This window comes from Numida meleagris, chromosome 7, assembly GCF_002078875.1.
Source record: "Numida meleagris isolate 19003 breed g44 Domestic line chromosome 7, NumMel1.0, whole genome shotgun sequence".
Taxonomy (NCBI): domain Eukaryota; kingdom Metazoa; phylum Chordata; class Aves; order Galliformes; family Numididae; genus Numida; species Numida meleagris.
This window is the reverse complement of record NC_034415.1, coordinates 26,557,247-26,577,233: the sequence shown is the minus strand read 5'-3', so window position 1 is coordinate 26,577,233 and position 19,987 is coordinate 26,557,247. Positions and strand designations below refer to the sequence as shown.

Below are 19,987 nucleotides of genomic sequence, written 5' to 3'. Positions count from 1 at the left end.
AAGAAAGCTGCGTTACTCATCTGCCCTGTGATCCAACTTCTGTGGGTACAGATCTGCTACTGCCACCTTTTATGAGCTTCCTGCCTGACCAGAATGAACTGGGACAGAAAGAAGGATTTGCAGAGGTAAATGTCAAGTCCATAAGGAGCTATTCAAGACCAGTGTTTGCTATACACCCCAAATAGTGCATTATGCAGCAGTCAAAAAGAGCTGAGACATAAAAATCTTACAGTGCATTACAGGACAGAGAGAAAACTTAGCAGACACAACGATGTGTTGCCTTTTCTGAAGAGTCACCTCTTACCTTGAAAAATCTATTTAAACCCAGCTAAACCTCAGTTTTCCTTTGGTCATGCTTCTTAAGAGTCTGATTCTGCCACAGTCCAGATTCCCATGGCACAGCTAAAGAGGCCAGAAGTGACAGAGAACACAACATTTGTACAAGTGTTACGCACAAAAGAATGGAGCAGAACAATACTTCTAAAAACTTATTTTTGAGCAAACTGACATTGCAGTTTTTTTCATTTGGATTTCAGACAGAGGCTCACAAAACTTAGAGTAACAAACATGTTCGTTCTCACTCAGATCAGAGAGTGACTCAGCACTGCAAGGAAAAGCAAGACTAAATGTTGTGAAGTTTCAGCGAAGCCAGCTGAGGAGTGAGCAAGCAGGAGTCCAACTTGGAATCAGACACAGGGTTTGCATCAGGGAAAAACTTTACTGATTACATTTTGGAGGGGGGTTGTCACAGGGCTGTCTCACTGCAAAGCTGAATCTCATGTTTATATTGGATCCAGCATCAAATAATTCCCTTCTGGGTATAAAATCACTCCGAAGAATTCCAGGAAGCCCTTCCTTACCCAGGAAGCTAGTTCGGAGTCCCCAAATACATGAGAAGAAAATAACTTTCCTTCCACGTTTCCCAATCACAGGCACCTCCTTCTGGCTTTGGGACGACCCTAGCACTATTTTCAGAGTTCTCATCTTTCACCCGTATCCACAAGACAGCTGGCCCCACGGAACGGAGCAGCCCCTGCGTGTCTCCAGCTGGGGATAACTTGTACTGCTCACAGATTTCTTGAGAGCAAGCCCTGAGATAACCTGCACGCAGAGATAACCCCTGCTTGCCTTCCTGCATCTCTTGACAGCTTCTGGAGGAGACTCTTTGAAAGCAGGACTGAAGGGGTCAGATGAGGGGTAGGGGAGATAAGGAAGATTGAAGGGTCTGGGGGAGGGCAGGGGAACAGGGGGAGGTTTCCCGAGGGCTGGAGCTGCCTGTAGTTGGAGAGGCTCCGGGGCAACCTTCCAGAGTGACCCGTGCATCCTCTGACCAGCACCGCTGACAAATCCCAGGTCAGCTTTCCAATCTTCTACGCTTCACACGCAAAAAAAGAGTATAAATATTTTCATTCCTCTGGATTATTCTTACGCAGATAGAAACAAGGTCCAGTTACATGAAGCTGCTGCTCCCCGCCTAGGTTCACGTCGGGTCTGCTTCACAAATGTGGGCACGGCACGGCTGGGACACAGCGGTGTGTTCCAGAGCCAGGCAGAAGCAGACAAAGCTGGAGGTCGGAGCGGCAGCTAGCATCACCTCAAATCCTCAGAAGAAGCCATCAAGGGACACAATGACCAATCTCATCCCCTGCCAACACATCTGCTTGGGCTGGGATTCCTGGCGGGGAGTTGGGTAAAAGGAGCAATAGTGCCATTCCCTTACTGACAAACGTCAGCAAACAGCGTGTGCTTCTGAGCTGTTACGTCCGTGTCCTACTCATGCTCACCCCAGACGTTCCTTTTTAATATCCTGTTCTGACTGCTCTGCGTTTATCATGTGAATTAATTGCAAGTACGCACAGAAAATAAAAAAGTTGGTCTGCATAAAGATGATAAAATATGAGATCTAGTTAGGGGTTTTAATAATGCTCAGTGTTAAAGCCATGCTCCCACTGCACAAATATGTAAGGACAATATGCACCGTGAGTTGTATTTATTTCAGATGAAAGTAATTTGGTTTCCAGAATCTTCTAACTAGCACCTCTGGAGGCCTCCCAGCTTTCAGATTTCTTACAAATGGTACAAACCAAACGCCAGAGCCAGTAACACTTGATCATCCCAGTAAAGTGTAAGCCCTTTGGAGTCAGTGCAAAGGGAGCACTGAGCAGGAACAGATACAAGCTCTGGATTCAAGAAACTTTGAAGGGAAAAATTTATCTCAAGCATTGTCATAATGGCAAAACTTGGAATACATTGAGAATTTTGGTAACTGCGTTTCTTACCTATTGGAAAGAAATATTTTTGTCTCCTAAGCAGATCTTCCCATATCTGAAGGCCACACTGCTGTGCAGAATTGCTCTGGCAGGGAGATGACTGCAGCTCCCAAAGAGCAGCTGCCTGATGCTCTTGAAGCAGAGATGGCATTGTGGCTTCCCTGGGGCATCCTCAGCTCCCACCAAGGGACCCAGCATGCATTGCTATGCTGACAATATTTTTCTGCCCTCTACTCTTGTGCTGGGCACTAATCTAGGGAAGTTAAAATACTGACCCCCATGACATCTACTCAGCCCTACAGTATCCCAGTCCTTCTGAAAAGCGTACCTGTGATTGGTATAATGTTGTCCCAAACACAACAGAAGGCCTGTAAATTAAACAGCAAAGGACTATAACTCAGACTCAGCATTTAATGCAAGCAATACCTCCCAAAAGGGGTAAAAAGACATCCCAACCCTAACCCAAGAGAGCATTGCAGCTACTGCCTCCAGTTCAGCAAGCTTCTAACAAAGTGATGATGCTGTGACATCGAGGGCAACGTTCAGCAATCAGGCTTGAAACAATTCATGCACCAAAACACTAAGTGCAGGTAGCTTGGTTTTGATTTTCATGCTGTCGGTTCAAATGTTTTGACAAATTTAGCAGACTTTCAAGCAGAAAATAAACAAGAAGTCCTAAGACACAGGAAAAAATCTTCCTGATGGAAATATATTCTCACACCGTCTCCAAAGGGAGTGTACTTCTTCAGTGAGTAACACAACAATCCTACTGCTGTAGCTTACCCAAACTGTCTCTGAGATTACCTACATCCACTGAGCAGGTTCTGCAATAAGGTTACTGCTGCCTTCCAATGCACAAGGTAGAATATTTCTATTTAAAGACTTTGGCACTAGTTCCTACTTCAAGTGAATCTTCATTGACAAGCAGCATTTCTTATTTAGAAGGTGGGCTTTAGGATTAACACGCATTTCCTCTCAGCTTCTCCAAGACAACTTGAAGATCTTTTTTCTTTGAACTCCCTGAATGAGATATGCCCTCAAAAATCTCCTGGATTGTTTACATGCCAACATAAGGATTCTGCATCATAGGTTCTTCTTAGAAACTTAGGGAAAACTGTTTGGTGTGCACACCACCACTGGCTCTTCACAGACTTCTTCAAAGCCTGATTAAAGGGATGTTATGAAAGGGAACTCCTACAGTGTGCAGCTCATGTAGTCTCCTTTTGGGTCAACTCTGGTGGAAGGGATAGGGCCCTCATGACTCACGTCACCTTCATCTCTCCCACTCTGGCAAGGGTTTTGTCAGTGTCACCGGGATGTCCAAGGGTGCTGCACTCCTGAAGCACAGAAAAGCTTATTTCACTTCAGGCAGAGCAGATCCAAGTGGATGAAGCACCAAGCTATTTGTGCCTATTTATAGCTCCCCACTGTTCACACAAAGACTGAATAAGCAAATGAATGCATCTGAGGAACAAAAATAATACAGTTATCTTGGTCATCAAAAATGCTCTGCAACGTTTGATCCTTATTTACATCTGTCTGTCTAACTCCTAAAAGAAATCTTGAATGTTGCTTACATGTATTGAATTGTTCTTAACGTACTATAAGAAACAGTGAAGAGTTTGAACTTCCCTGAACATGACCTGAAGGATTTGTATTTATCTGGATAGGAAGGAGCATACCTTTTTAAAGATAAATGATGTGACTACAGAACCAAGCTAGAATTAATATAGTGTGGCTTCATTCTCTAAGGGAGAAAAAAAATGAGAGAGAGGTTATCACCATGCAACACTAGCCACAGATTCGATAGAGGATGAAAGAAAAAGATTAAGATGTGGATTGTGGTTCTTGTTCAGATACACATCTTTAGAGGAGTATATTTCACCTAATAAGTCATTTTTGCTCCACCAACCAACCGTTAATCTCTGGTAGAGGTGTTCCAAGTTACTGACTGAGTTGAAATAGGTGGAAAATGAATGTGTCGTGCAGATCCTGGATACCTGCAGTTGTGAGGCTGTTGACACAGCAGAGGCTTGGTGTGCTCCTGCTGCAGCCATGCTTCCTGTTTCTAAAAACATGTTCTGTTTGAAAAGGGGCTACTATGGGCACACATGTGCCGTTTATAGCTAGCTTTGTGCCAACATAAATCAAGCCCAAATGCCATCTCGGTGACATAATGTAAGACTTATGCTTAAGGGAGTCCACAGTCACAAGTGGGTTCCAAAGTAATTAATTTGAGGAGTCCACTTACATTTCCATCTCACAACCAGACAGACTGCCTCGTGGTTCCCTTGGCTTCTTAGTGTCAGACTCTCCAAATTTCACTCTTCCATTTCCTTCACTTCCTCACCTTTCAGGGTCAGGGCTTAATACAGTAAAGGGAAATGAAACAGAGAAAAACAAAACAAGCTGTGGGAAGATTAAAGCGACATCTGACGTCAAGAGGTGCACGGTTCCTTTTTCAGCTACAGGTAAGAATTAGCAATCATTCTGATTCTGCAGCTCCCAGTATAACCAAAGCTTAAAAGAATGTAAGTTTTCTCATTGCATCCTGGCTGTTAAAAATGTGGCAGCATTTTAAATTAATTCTATTTTATGGTCAAGTCAGCTGAATTCTAGTATGTTATTATTATTTACTTAGAAATGGTCTGAGAAGTAGACAGAAACCTTCCTCGACTTCCCTCAACTATTGGTGCTTGAAATGTACAGCTTCTGAGGCGAAGGTGTTTGCAGAGTAAGCCACAGAAACGCATCCTTCTGCTTGTTAGAAAGGATGGATCAGCCCACTCTGCTGTCTGCTAAATGTCTTCTCCTGAGCAGGACTGAGAGAATGACCATCAGGCTGTGACTCTTGCAGAATTCCTGCTCTGGCTGCACTGTTTACACACCCATCTGCTCAGAGGAACTAACTTGCTGGAGTCAGGGTCCAATTCCTTCCCCAGGAATATCAGAACGTTAACTCTTACTGCCTTCAGCAGAGGCTGGATTAAAAGTGAAGAGACATTCAATTAGTTCTGAGATAAAATGGCTCATCCAGAAGCAGACTGAAGAGATGTTTTATGGGAGGTAATTAGCTGTTGCTTACCCAGTTTATGTACGCTTTCCTGAGTCAGTGGGCATGAGGCCATTTAGCAATTCATGGGATCAGCCTTAAATCAGGGATTCCCACGTTTTCATGGCAGAGAAAGCTGGAACAGATTCACAAAGCCAATACAAAGGTAATAAAAGGTTATTAGCTTGGTCCCACAACATTTCTCCCTATAATATGCTCACACCTCATTGAGGAGGTCAGAGAAATTACAGCACATTTTTGCAGATCCTAGACTATTGTTAAACTGCACTGTTTCTATATTCGTTCCAGCAATAGCAGTGCAAAACCTGTTTCTATCAGACAGCCTGTTTCAGTCTTCATGACTTTTAAAGAAGAAAGAACAGCGACAACAAGGACGTTTCCAATGAGATCTCCTCTGGTTCATTTTAAATATTCAACCTCACTTCCTGAAAGGATTTCAACTCTGTTTCTGATCTACTCTGATGAATGTGCAGCAGGTGAAAGGGCTGCCTCAACACTTAATGCATGTATCTCAGAGAGTTTCTATAGAGGTCATCATCATAGCATGATCGATATATAATGAAGGAATATGAGAAGCCAGTAAGAGAGGTCAGACTCCGTGGATGTGGTGAAAAAATGCCCAGAAAAAAAGAATATGAAAACAGGTGTCAGAGTATAAGAGAGCACGGCAATAACCCTTCCTGGTGAATATGTATTTACATAGCTAAAGCTTTATTAACCAGTGTGAAATGAAAGATCCTCACTCCCCAAATGGATTATTGAATTTCTTCTTTCTTATTTTTGAAGCAAGGAAATCCGTTTTCAGAAAATGATGCCATGGGTTTGAACATTCTAATACAGTTTGCTGAACGTCATTAGCTTTTTCTTCAACTGCTTCAATAGGCATACAACATTTCCATGATTAGGAAGATCTGAGAGGAACTCGTTTTTTCTTTTTTCTGGTTACACTTGGAATTCTTCCGTGCTTGCCATGCATCTGAAGAGATGCAAACAGAGTGGAAAAAATATGGCTGGACGAGTTATTCAACAAAATAGAAAAGTGCGTGCGTATACTGACACAGAAACAAAGAAACATGCAGAGGGTTAAGTTTGCTATAAGAACCTCCTTATTTTAGAGGAGGAAATGTAATGATTGCATGATTTTGATGTTTATCCAAAGATAATGAACAGGTAGAATAACTGAACAAAGCCATTAAACAAGGCTGAACTCCCCAGACACCGTTACGCAGTTTAACTTAACTCATGCCTATATAGGACTCTCTCAATCATGTCTGAAGACAACTCAGCCTTCAGAAAAATAAAAATAAATGTTCTGAGTTTTAAAGGGTGGGTCTGCAGCTCAGGGATGATGTAGCTTTTGAACAAGTCATTCCAAATTCAGAACCAAAGCCTTCTGCTACAAGGCAAATGGACGATTCTTCCAACTCAGAGACAAAAGGGGCCTGAAAGAAAATGCACTGCAGTAATCAGCCACATCTAACACAGTAAGAAATGAGGTGAGAGCAGGGGAGTTACAATGAGTATGCAAGCAGGAAAGAAAGAGATCACAGACCTGATGACTGTCTATTTTTTGTTTTAATTTTTTTTAGGCAGGGAAATGTCTTCTGTCACGTTCTGTCTCTTGTTTGCAATATCATTTTGCAACTTCCAAACTTCTACCAGTTAGGAAGAGAACGCTCCTACTTTACATGTGATGGTAGGATTCCCCATATTGATGGGATGATATCATATGCTAGATGAAAGATCTCTCTGGTCCTTCTCATATCTGTGGTTGCGACCACAACCAAAAAATCCCAAAAAAGAAAAAGTTTGCAGTAGGCAGCTATTGGCAAGTCTGCCCAGAAGGAGATTTTCTTGCATTTTTCAGGGTTCTCCTGAATGATGCCTGATCCAGGTGACATTTGGCATCAATGACACCTTCAAAAGCTCCTTAATCAACATCATAACCTGGCTTCACCACCAAGCTCTTGAAATTCATTTGCGTGCAGTTCAGAGAAGCCACTCCCAGTGCACCAAGAGATCCCCAGAAGAGGGACACAGAAAGCCCCAGCACTGAGATACAGAATAGGGGGGACAAAAATGCAAGGATTTCCCATGTTCTCCCAGCTTGCTGGTGAGCACAAGGCCAAGCTCAGCGCCCACCAGTTCCTGATGCAGATCATGGCAGGGGTTTGTACTCAGCTTGTTACTCCTCCTTTCCCTGCTTCTCCACATCCACCAGATGCTGAGCCCAGGTGGAGCACTGAGAGTCCACTTTCCAGCTTCCCTGCAGGAACCAACTTCTGTCTGTACAGAAGTGCTTCAGCAAAGGAAAAAGGAAGAGGAAGCAGAGGCTGCTTCCAGCAGTGGAAGGGACAGGGGCCCTAAACTGGTAGTTTTAAAGTTGGAGGAAGAGGTGGAGCAAATCCAAAGAGTATGCAGGAGGACACAGGAAAAAAATCTGGAGAAGTGCTGATATAGATCCTTAGGTCAGTGTTACCAGCAAAAGATCACACAGTCAGCCAGGAATGAAATCATGGCTTGAGCATTGATTTTGTGCCACCAATAAAATCCTGTGGGTGTAGTCATTTAAAGGGTAGGCTTTGCCTGGCTTTTTCATACTTAGGAGCACATGCAGTCATTCCAGCCAGAGAGCTGAAGGGAAATGATTTATGAAGACAGAGCTAAATGCTTATTGCTAGGTTAAACAACAATAAGGGCAGACATAACAGCCTACAAATACACATAGGATTAAATGTCAAGGAGTGTGAGGAATTGTCTTGAACAGTAAGATAAATGTGCTAAGACTGAGGTGCACTGGCTTGTGATACACTTGCCCAAACAGCTGAAGTCTTGTTGGTTGTGACTAGCTTAGGCAAAGCATGAGCAAATAAAAGGCAAGGAGAGATTCTGCTCTGCTGCACAGGTGAAAGGGTTTACTCAAATCTGTTCCACATTCAGATCAGCTCCACTTCTCCACCACAGCAGAAGATACTGCAGTGCTAAGCAAGGTATAGGAGTTCAAGACAGCATTCTGGAGACATATTGCAACTGCCTTTCCTATTATGATTTTTTGACAGCAGCAATTACAAACCTTATTTCATCAAGAAAGTTTCAAGTTGATTGTATAAATGAAAAAGTCACATAGCTGCTATTGCAACGAGTAAGCACGTAAGATCACTCATAGCTAGAAAGACTATCCACCACAGCAGTTTCACTGCAATTAACACCCAAATTACCCTGCACAGAGGATGTGTTAACATCACACCCTATTTCATGCCCACTGTAGCCCCTGAAACAGCTCTTCAGTGGGTCTGAACTTCATTCTGTGCTGAGCACCTCTGTGAGGGGTGAGCTCCAGACCAAGGTCAAGTTTCCAGGAGGTGAGGATTTCAGCAGGGGCACTGGGGAGTGAGCTCGATGCCACAGCTGGGGCAAAACTGCTGCTGGGGCTACACTGAGAAAGAACCCAAGGAGAAGGGAAGGAATGCAAGCTGAAAAAGAAACCTGCTAGGAAAAATAGCACCTTTGAACTTTGTTTCACAGCATGGTATTGCAACTGGGGCAGGGTTAGGAGCAAGAGGTTACAACTAGCAAGGTGGAGAGGTAAAATGGGATGGCCTCTGGATTCCTCAGATTGTGAAATTATTGCCTCACTGAGGGAATACATACAGGCAAAGGGGAGAAACAGCTGCTACTTACACAGTCCTGAATTGTGGTAAGGGGAAGGCAAATGGAAAACTACAACAAAGCAAATGCACAGCCACAGGAAACAAATGTAACCCTAAGATACTCTCTATCTTCCTCCTTCTGGGAGATATCTTTCCCAATCACTGCGAACTGGTCTGTGTGTATAAAGAGGATATTTCCTTTTCTTCCTGCCCTGACTGGGATGCTGGATCACCAACAAGCGTGTTACTTCCCTCTGAGCTGTCAGGAACACCGTGTGTGCTCATCCCTTACTCCTGAAAAACAATCCCAGCACTGGGTGCCCACTGACAAGACAGATGAGACAAACTGTTCCTTGGCCTCTTTGTGTAAGAAGAAGGTAAATGGCTAGTGAACACCCAAAAAACTTTTTTTAGAGGAGCTATGCATGGTTGATTCCTGTGGTGAGAGAGGATTGAGTGAAACCCAGGGAAACTAGGGAGGGATTTCCTTTGGTGGAGTGTCGGGAGGTGGTTCTCTTGATGGCTATGTGGTTTCAATACATGTGCAGAACAAAAGACATGGCTGAAGTGAGGTAAAGAAAGAGACTTCAGGAGTATCCAAAAACATGCTGTACTTGGTCTGCCTTCTTAAGGTTAGGAAAGAGCTGAGCATCCTGGAGGAAACTTCACTCAATGTCTCATTTCAAAGTATTTTTCCAAAAGATGAAGGAGTATTCAGGTACAAAGAACCAAAGCAGCCAACTCACCTTCAGCTCCCTATTCTTTTTGTCAAAGGTTTACAAGTGGCAGGAAAAACACTACTGAGGAAGAAGAGCCTTGTAATTAAATCCTTAATTTGTGATTCAGGTTCTTCTTCTCACTTTAGCTTAATGCCTATAAAACAGTCACAACAGGAGGTGCCCTATATAAGTGTAAACACTACGATGCTTAAAGGTACACGACAGACTCCAAAAGTTTGTGAGCTATGGCACGCTGTCAGGAGGCTACAGTGGGAAGAGCTGATTGACGAGGCAGCAGCATCGCTCCTGTGGCAGATATCACTAAGAAAATTCAGGCAGCATCATGGTATGCAAAACTGTGCGAGGGACAGATTCTGAGTCTATTGTGCTCCCCTCTGTGCTGTGGAAGGAAAGCGTATTCCATCTTCTAGACTTGTATGAGGCTTTTATTCTTCAAGATTTTTAGAAAAGTGGGAAGTTGAAACCATTGCCTGAATAGAAACATTTGGGTCATAAACTCTGACTCTCTCAAAAACCCATTTTCCCTCTTACAACCCATTGCAATGAGCGAGACACCTTCTGCCCTTTGCTTTTGTTTCGCTAGTTTTGCGGTGTATCACAACACACCACACTAAAACCCAGGGTAGGAAACAAAAAGAAGAAAAGAATCCGTTCTGTGAATCTTTATGTTCGTCTGGAATCCTTTTCTGGATGTTTATGTCATCCCGTAAAGTTGCTGAAACATGCCTGCTCTATTTTGAATTGTCATTTTAAATGCCAAAACCCAGAAGTCCTGCTTATATTGTATGCGAACACAGTGTCTGCTTATGTTCAAACCCTCAGGTGCTTTAAATAACTCTACTGTACACAGAGAAGGTTGTTCATTTTGTTTTTACAATTTTTGCCCGTGTAGCAGGAGCTATAATGTCTTGAGAACATAAAAGTATGTTCATAACCACAGAGCGAGATCACAGCTGGAATCTACCTGAGCCTTGGATCATATTTCAGCAGTGGCAAGAAGCGAAAGAGCAGCTTATTTCTCTGTTTAATTTACAAGAGCTACAACTGGAACGGCACATACTAGACTTACTGATGTAACACACAGGTGAGTGTGTTACAGGTCCACCTCTGTGCTGAGTCCCCGGGGAATACTAGGCTGTTTCAGCCAGACTTAAGAGCCGTTCCTGCTGCAGCCCTGGAGGAACCCGGTCTGAACCCTGGTGAGCTAGTAAAGGTGGCAGCTGCCATAACAGACTTCTGTGCAGGCTACAAATTTGGGGCATAAAATGGGGGTCTTTTTATTGATTCCAGTGAGTTTCGTATCAAGCATCCATTGTTCTGTCTTAAAGTGCAGACCATTACAGAGAATTCATGAGCAAATTTGCTTTTTTCTTCCAAGGATTAAACAGTAGCAGATCGTAATTTCCTTTAAATGCGTCTATTATTCATCAGTATTCAATAAGTTTTATTATGAGCTGAAAAACAGCATATGTATTTTTATACTCGGTTCCAGTCTGTTCCCTACTTGTGTTCTGCAACATCCATTTTTGGTTCACAAGTGACCGGTCATGAATGTCACAGGATAATACGTGTTCCCTGAGTAAAGACACAGACAAGTACCTGGCCTATGTTCATTTTACACATTAATTTGCTGTAAATAATCTCACATGCATTTTTGCCACTTCCTTTCTGTAGGAATCTCTGCAAGTACGTTGACATACTGTGGCTTGCAGAAAGCTGACATGTAGTATTTATGAGCAGAGGGGAAGTAAATTAATTGCAGTGTTTGATTCAACATAAGAGAAAAGGTTTCTGCAGTATTCATTTACCCACAGTACTAAGAGAAGGTGCAGTCCCTCCTCTACTCCAGCCATATTACCAGGGAAGAAAAATACTGCTGAGTTAGGACTACAGGCAGGGGGTTAAAGAAAGAGAAGCTTCATTTCCCAGTGTGCACCCTATATATCAGTCCTTTAACAGCTGTCATTATTTGCAGCGTGCACAGTAGAGGGATAGGTGGAGAAATGAAGCCATGCATGTAAGGTAAACACCCTTTTCTTAAGCAACTACCATTTTTGTTAATGATATGTATAAGGATCATTTGGGGACCTCCTTCCCTTGAAGTCTGGGTTTCCTGAGAGGAAGGGGAGCTGAAATACAGGAACAAGCGGCTGCACATCATTTCCAGCAGTGTAGTAGACCTTCCTTATTAACACAGGTTTAGGAACCACATCTGAATCTCCAAACTTCCTGATGTTCTCCCTTTGAAAGGAGGGATGATGGGGAAGGAGATGAGTGGAGAGTGTGAAGAGGTGGTTCTGTCCTTTTAAAAGCCTTTCAGGCACAACAAAACTGCTCCCATACTCTTAAATCTACCATAAAAGGTAGGTTGCAATACAAGTGGGAAATACAAGGAAATGTTTCAGCTAATAAAATGTGCTGGAATGGCACCAAACTTCTGCTTGGAAAGCTGTTTGTAATCAACGGTGATTACTTACAGTGTCATTGCAAGACCATTAGAAGACTCAGAGATCGAAGGGTACCTGGTTCATCTGGATGAGACCTGGAAAATACAGAGTCATGTATCAGTAAACACCCACAGCAAACAACATGTTTTTTATGAGTGCTATTAGAAAAGGAGGACAAGTCCAAAACCAGACTGATGAGCTGTTTTGTGACCAGAGAAAAAAAAATATCTGCCCTGTTCACGAGTTCACCACTGATATAAGAGAAGCAAATCAAATTCACTTGATAAGAACATCACATTGTCAGGGCTGTGTTATAGCTCACTTTTAAGCCTCTGAAAGGGTTAATGGGACCCAAGAGATAATAAATACATTATGCAGCTGTGTAGGTGCTGGAAAGATGAATATAGGTTGATTTTTAAAAACTTAACCTATGCAGAGTGAGTCATAACCTGCACCTTGCGTCACTCCATAAAATGGGTCTTTAGAAAACGAACCCACTGTGAATGGGCTGCTAGCTCCCAAAAAGCAAGCACCCTGCTCTCCTGCCTACTGCCTGCCTGCTTGTAAGGATCAGAACAGCTACTCTCCATAGGTTACGGCGTGATGGCAACAATGGGATCACATACATGTTTGTGGGGTTGCTGCTTTTCTCTGATAAGGTCAAAAGGTTTGGACTGAAACAAATGCTTTTCTATCATGGAAGATTCATTCTTAATCATAAATGTGCATTATTCTCGATCGCAACTGCTGCTGTGCCTTGTAACATTGTTTCCTCATTCAATTATGCCTCACTCACAGTAACTTTTTCATGAATACCTTCATTAGGAAAACCTTGACGGTTTCGATAAATAACAAATGCTTTTGTGCATTTCAACCACAAGTTTCTGCACAAAGGAAATTTCTCTATTTTGTAGTCACCCAGGGAAAGAAAAGCAAGTAGAGGGGAGGTCTACATGCTCACAAGATCTCTGCACTGAGGAGACAGAATAATCATCTTTTGTTGAATAGGAAAATAATGCAAAACAAAGTAAACAACGCCCTTTTGTTCTGCACAAGAAAGACAGGGCTTTAATAGTCTTTAAACGAGATAGAAAATTTCCATCCAAATGGAACCATGGAGTAGGTAGACACATTACAACGTTTTGGAGCTCAGTGATTAAATTTAATACTGTGCCAAAGAGCGATTAGTTGATGAAGGGCATTCATAAATGGAATAGAAACAAGGGAAGTGTGGCTCCAGTGTAACACTGGGCCTCCAGTACACTTTGGTGCTCAGCTTTTTACTTTAATAACAGGGTCAAACGAAAAGAAGTTTAATTTGATTTATTTCCCTAAGGAAACTCAGTGGAATTGTAAACACAGGCTGACTGGTACATATTACTAAAACTTCAGCTTCAGGGTCAGCTCCAAGAAAAGGGCTTAGGTGCCTACTGAAGCGCAGCAATTTATCCTTTTCTTCAGCATTTTTCCAGCTCGCTAACTCAATCCCCCTGCTCAGAGTATCGGTTCACACGAGACCCATTACCAGACACTGAATTCCCCCAACTCAATGTGCAGGCAAAGTAGCATCCTAATTAAAGGTTCTGAATCCCGGCCTCAGAGCTGGGTGCCTGTGTGCTTTATGGATGTTTGCCTTGCTACATTAAAATGCTCCGCTGAGCCCAACGCGGCGTATTGTCCTTAACACCCCACATACGTGACTGATGATCCAGGAGAAAAGGAGCATAAATCCTTTTTAACTTATCTGTGCTCTCTGCTAAGCCCGTCTAAACCAGTCAGCAAGCATGCGGTGTGCAGGGAAGCCAGCAGCAATACACGAGCCCCACGCACACGGAAAGATCAGGTCTGCTTCAGCAAACAGTCACCGCTTCGGCACGAAATGAAAAATTACTCCCTGAACTCTGCCAAGTGACCTTTGAAGAAAATGAAATTTTCACTTCAGTTTCTGCTAAATGAACTGCTCCAGCCCATCCCAGCGTCTGAAGTGTCAGCATCTGAAGTCTCACATGCACCAAAGACACGAGCAGAATCAAACTACCTGTGTGGACTCGACGCCCCTGACGCAGCTCTTCTCCGCTTCCTATTCTTTCTACACCTACTCCTACAGCCCAACAAGAGGCCAGCACCATTTTAATTTGAAAGGAGTCCTCCTATTTTAAAGCCTCTTTTGGACCAGATTCTGTTCTTAGCTGCAGTAGCATAAATCTGCTGTTTTTTCATGGACCTTCTCCAATGACATTCTGATGTAAGCAAGATCAGAATCTTGCTTTGGTGAGAAGACGCAGGGTTATGCTAATGCTCTGTTGTGGTACAGATCACAGATTCCGGTGAAATCTCATCTGTTTATGCAGAAAAGAACTCAGAGTTAAGAATTCCAATAATAGCAACATGATTGTTAAAAATGATAAATTACACATCATGTCCCAGGCACTTTGCTTAAAATTTCAGACCCATTCATTAATTAACAACAATTCATCACCACGAAGCATGCTATGTGTGCTAACTAAGCTGCAGCTATCATTCCAAGAAAATAAAAAAAATTCCAGGAAAAATTCTCTTGGAGTCTCTACTTAGCACCTCAATGAATGGCTGCTGGAAGCTCCTGTCAGGATCCTCCATCACAGGTGGCCTCCCTGCCTGCCAGGGGGCCCAGGAGCTCTTATCATCGGGGACAGAAGCCATTTGTACCTTAGAAAAGTTTCGGGCTTATTCTTCACATGATTTGTGTTCCATGTGGTGGTAAGAGGTAAATCTGAGAGGCTCTCTCCACAGCGATCGAATGCCAAGAAGTGGAGCAGTTTACTGGAACAGCAGCAGCTTCTAATGCCTTTGAAATGGCAGTTTTCACAAGGAAGGCACGATATTTTACATTCTGTGAAGCTGAGTTAGACCAATTTGGCACAGAGTCCGTCTGCCTGCCAAGGGTGGGGCAGGTATTTGCTATCTATATAATCACTTCCTACTGCTAGTGGGTCAGGTAAGTCAAATAACTCTAGCCAAAAGTGCCTTTGGTCGAGACTGGTAGAAGTCTAGCCTGTAAGTAAATACACCCCTCTGCTACACAGAGCACATCCTCCGTCATGTGATGTCTCAGCCATTTCCTGGTACTGCCACTCCAACAAATACTTCACTTTATCTCCCTCTGATTGTAACATCGGCAGTTTCACCGCTGAGGTTGCTGTTGCTGCACTTTCTAGTGTCAATGGCCTGCTGTGAACTGGAAAAATACCTACCGAAAGAAACAGTCAAGCTCTTGAATGATACCAAAGGCTCTCTCTTTCTCTGCCTTTTTTGTAGCACACCGGGCAGCCATCCAGTTTGTCAGTTCTGCTCGTCCTGCTCCAAACCGAATGTCTCAGGTTTTCAACAAAAACTGCAGCAGAAGATCAGCTCGCTGTGTGTGATCAGTGCACCGCAGGGCTTTCCCTCAACCTGAGCCTGGCTGCCTTACATCGAAATGCATGGATTGTGTTTGTTCTAGCACCTGGAGTGGGGTAAAAGGCATTGTATGTGTGTGATGGGGTGGTAAATCCCAAGCTCGGTAAGAGTTCAGAGGTGCTGCCTTGCACGATGGTAAGAAATAACTCATTTCTGGCTGAAATGCTTAAGAGAAGGTAAGTAACCTGGATGGTAAGAAGTAACTACTGGCTCCTGGCTCCTGCACCCATGGATGGAGCAGGCAGCCCTGTCCGATGGCAGATCCCACTTCTGTGCTGAGCAGGCTCCCCTCCAGTCTAAGCAACAGTCCCCACAGAGCTGCTGGGAAAGGATGCAGTCGTCCTCAAAAAGATCCTGCAAGTATTCAGAACATAGCTGATAATGGTACGGCTTTTGTTTCCGATAAATATTTTGGGCAGTGCTGTTTGAAATTTTGCCTCGGTTCACTAAATGGTCTATCTCTGAAAGTTTGTGAAAATTTAGACAAGCTTTGCGATGAGTAGCAAATCCTGCTAAGAAGGTCAAAATTATTCCAACAGACTGCAGCTGAATCACAAAAAGAAAGGAGCAAGGAGATCCTCCAGATACCAGTCAGCATGACCGAGAGATGCCCAAGGGTTTTCATAACTCAATTCTTTACTGGAAACCAAGTCAGCAAAACAAAAAGATGCTCCTAGATTCTAGTGGGGTCTGGATTAAACTGATGCCTTCCAAGGAACAGCTTGATGAATCCTGGCAGTTTAGAGCTGCCCCCTTTAAACTAAATTTCTGAAAATGAATAGCTTAATTAGCAGATCATGAATGTTATCATGAAAACTTGTTGCTGTCCACCTTTCAAAACAAGCACACTTCTGTAAAGAACGAATGAATGCCAGCATTATTACTAAATGTATTTGAAAATTAATACTGCAACTGTATGTCACATAAAACTACTCTGGTTTGATCTTCACAAGGTTATCCCAGTTGCTTCACCCCATAAAATAAACCACAAACACAATACTGAATGAGTCAGAACACACAACTGGCTCCAAGAGAAGGGATAAATGCCTCAAAGAGTCAGCAGACAGAAGGCACAGTGCAAAGCTAAAGGTGCAGCAGTGCATGGTAGCAACTGAATGAAGAGGGACTGAGAAAGTGAAGAATATTTTTCTCTAAAAACACCTTATTCTTGCTCCTCCATCTCCCAGCAAGGCAAACGACCGTTGCAGGGCCAGACCAGTGTCTGAACTGGGAAGCTGGGAGCTCCCAGCTGCAAACCGAGCAGTGGCCACAGGCTCTGGCACTTCTTCTGATCACAGCCTTGGAAAAAGCTTCCAATGGACTTACACAAAAAGTCCTTTCAGAAGTACTCCATAAAATGCAACTGAAGAAAGACCGTTAGGAGGAGACTTGGTTTAGTTCTGTTCTCTTCTATTTAGCTCAGGTGTTGTTTTTTCACACGCAGAAACACATGTACAGACTTAGTACACCATACAATGCCTCACTAAAGTCATCAAATGGTGGTTACAACTTCATCCAAGATCAACAAAGTCTTTTTCCACAAGTAAGCCTTTGTGTTTGGGAAGCCTTTGCCCTGAATTTTATTGTCTCCCAATCAACTAGCAGGTGCTCTGCAGTTGGACTCGAGCTATTTAGGGGCAACCTGCACAGCAACTTCCCAAGCTGGCAAGCAGTCCCGACTAGCAGCTAGGTACTGGAATGGGTAAGCTTTATCCAGGCAAACAGAAACACTCCCAACAGGAAAAGAAAGGGGGAGTGGGGTGGGGGGAGGAGGGAAAATGCTAGCTTTCTTAGTTTCCATTTAGTTTTCTCTGTGTTGGCATAATAACTCTCAAAGATGAGCATGAGGCTTCCAAAAGCAGACACTGGGGCAAGCTGACATTATGCAGTGGTTGTTCTTAAAACTTTCCAGTTTTCTTTAGGCCAACACGACAATTTGCTGGTTGTATATGTGATACTTTCTACACTTTCATAGATGTACGTATGCTGCTAATACCAAAACCATGTAATTTAGAGCAATTTGATTTTTATTTTTTTTTCCCCGGAGAAAGAACTTTGGGTTAGGAACAAAAAGTAAAAAAGCCAGATGCCAGATGTGTCATCTTTCAGAATAAAGCCACACCAGAATTTTCTAAGCCATGCAACTGCTCATTTGTGTGCCACTCTTGCATCATGTTTGTCAAGTCTGTTTCTAGGATCAGTGCACTGTATGGCACAAAATGTGATGTTTCTCACACAAGAGCATTGTACATATGTACACTGCTCCACAGAAGAGACAGCAGCAGCCACCCATCACAGCCCCACTGAAGCCTGCCATTCCCAGAGGCAGAGGGCACACAGTGACACGTGGATTGAAGGATATACCTTGTTCCACATCGTTCTGTTAGCTTGTTAGGGGTGGCCTGTGCAACTGGCATCACTGGAAAGAAGTCTTCTGGTCACCAAGTATTCATAAGCCCCACGATGTCCTGGATGTCAAAGTAACACTCATTCACTGTGATGCTTTAATGTTCCTCAAAAGTGAAAAATATCCCCGCATAAGTGCTAAGTTTCCAGGCAATGATGGAATTATATTCTTTGGGAGACTGTGACTTTACTGTAAGCGTCATCATTTCTGCTGCTGTGATGTTTCAGTCAGCAAAAACTAAACTCTTAGCTCTTTTGCGATCTCTTTTCCCCTAATGCCAATACAGAAATACTGGCACGGGGTGACTTTTATATTTAATCATGACTATTGATATTTATGGAGCTTGTGAATACATTTGCAGCAGAGACAAAGAAGATGTGCTCTTAGGCACTGCTGGCTGTGTCAGAGGGACCAGGTCAAATCCAGGAATAACACATACACTGTTATAATAATGAAAATGGAAAGTATTTTTTACCGTGCAGTCTTAGTACGTGTTATACCAGCTCTGATAGTGCGCACACAGAAGCAGCTCTACCAGCGAGAACCAGCAGCGCTCCAGAGACTCTTCCATAAGGGAAACCACGAAGTGGCAGCCAGGCCACAGCGTTCAAGGTGAGGCTGGACCAGGCTCTGAGCACCTGGTCGAGCTGTAAATGTCCCTGCTCACTGCAGAGGAAATGGAATGGAATAGATGGCCTCTAAAGGTCCCTTCCAACTCAAACGATTCTGTGATGTTATGGTAATGGATTCTGCTAGAAAGACGGACAGTGTCTTCCCACACACAGTGGGACGTTCACAAATACATAGGGATATCTGCACATGAACTGCCTCTGCTTGCACCAAAAACGATGCACAAGCAATGAACGGCAGAGGATGTGGCAGCTCACGTTGCTCAGACTGGGCAGGTCAGCAGGTGCAGAGCCTCGCTCGCTAAGACCGATTCAGTATCAGTTATGCAACAGGTTATCGGCGTGGGCTGCTTCCGTATGGGTCACGGCTTGTAAGAGTGGAAAAACTTGTTTTGTAGTAGCAGAGGGATTTTCCTGAAGTAAGTTAAATAATATTTAATGAAAGCCCGAAATTGCTGGAGCTGCTCTGGAGCGACATTAGCAGAGCTGAAAGCTTTCAGCTTCTTTCACCTACTGCAGTCCAGAAAATCGGTGACGATTCATTTATGTATTCAGTCAGTGTTTATACCAGAAACTCAGAACTCGTTTTCTGGATCCCTCAATCCTTCAGACAGAGAAATCTGAAAATTTCTCAAACCACAGGAAACTTAAAAATAGCATTTGTTCCAGCACAGTTACACATTGTTGTTCTTGAAATCTGGGTTAGAAAACACTCAAGTCTCTAAATGAGCAAGGCCTGAAGCAAAGTGTCTCTGGTACTGCATTCCTTATTTAAACAATTAACTCTGTGAGCAGAAGAGTTACAGAAGCCAGATTTGCCATTGATTTTGTTCCTGGATCCTACCTGGATTCCACAGTGTTTAATAAGTGCTTCACCTCTGCCGCCATCAGCCCCTGGGTAGAGAGGAAGGCACCACAGTGGGAGACACAAATTGGGCCTCAGCACGTCACTGCATTCTGTTTCCTTTTTTCACAAAACAGAGGGTTTTTTTTTTCAACACCTCTATCTTGCTTACTTGCTTGAAACTGAAGAACAGGTTGGCAAACTACTGGAGGGTGAATCCAGATGTTTCTTTAGCAAACGATGCCACATATTCTTTTCGCCGCTCGTGCTTTATCATCCAAAGGATGCAGGCGCCAGCAGCAGCTTTGCAGTGCTCCACTGGAGCACTCTGCAGAGCTTTTTAGAAGGATTACTTTCAGGAAAGTAGAATACAGACCTCACATGGCACAAACCAACAGCTCCCCACTAAAAGCAGCAGTGCTGGGCCTGTTCACCCCACACCCTCACACTTACAGGGGCTAACAACGTTTCCCCCAGAGGAGAGGACTC

At 43.4% G+C, this 19,987-nt stretch overlaps 1 protein-coding gene across 1 annotated transcript in view; it reads right to left on the bottom strand.

Moving 5' to 3' along the window:
- The window catches only part of FGGY (FGGY carbohydrate kinase domain containing), a 291,340-nt gene that overhangs the window by 201,512 nt on the left and 69,841 nt on the right, over window positions 1-19,987 (bottom strand). Inside the window, exon 4 of the mRNA XM_021405281.1 lies at window positions 12,211-12,275. The gene's annotated coding sequence lies outside the window, so the exon portion shown is untranslated. The remainder of the gene's footprint in view (window positions 1-12,210; window positions 12,276-19,987) is intronic.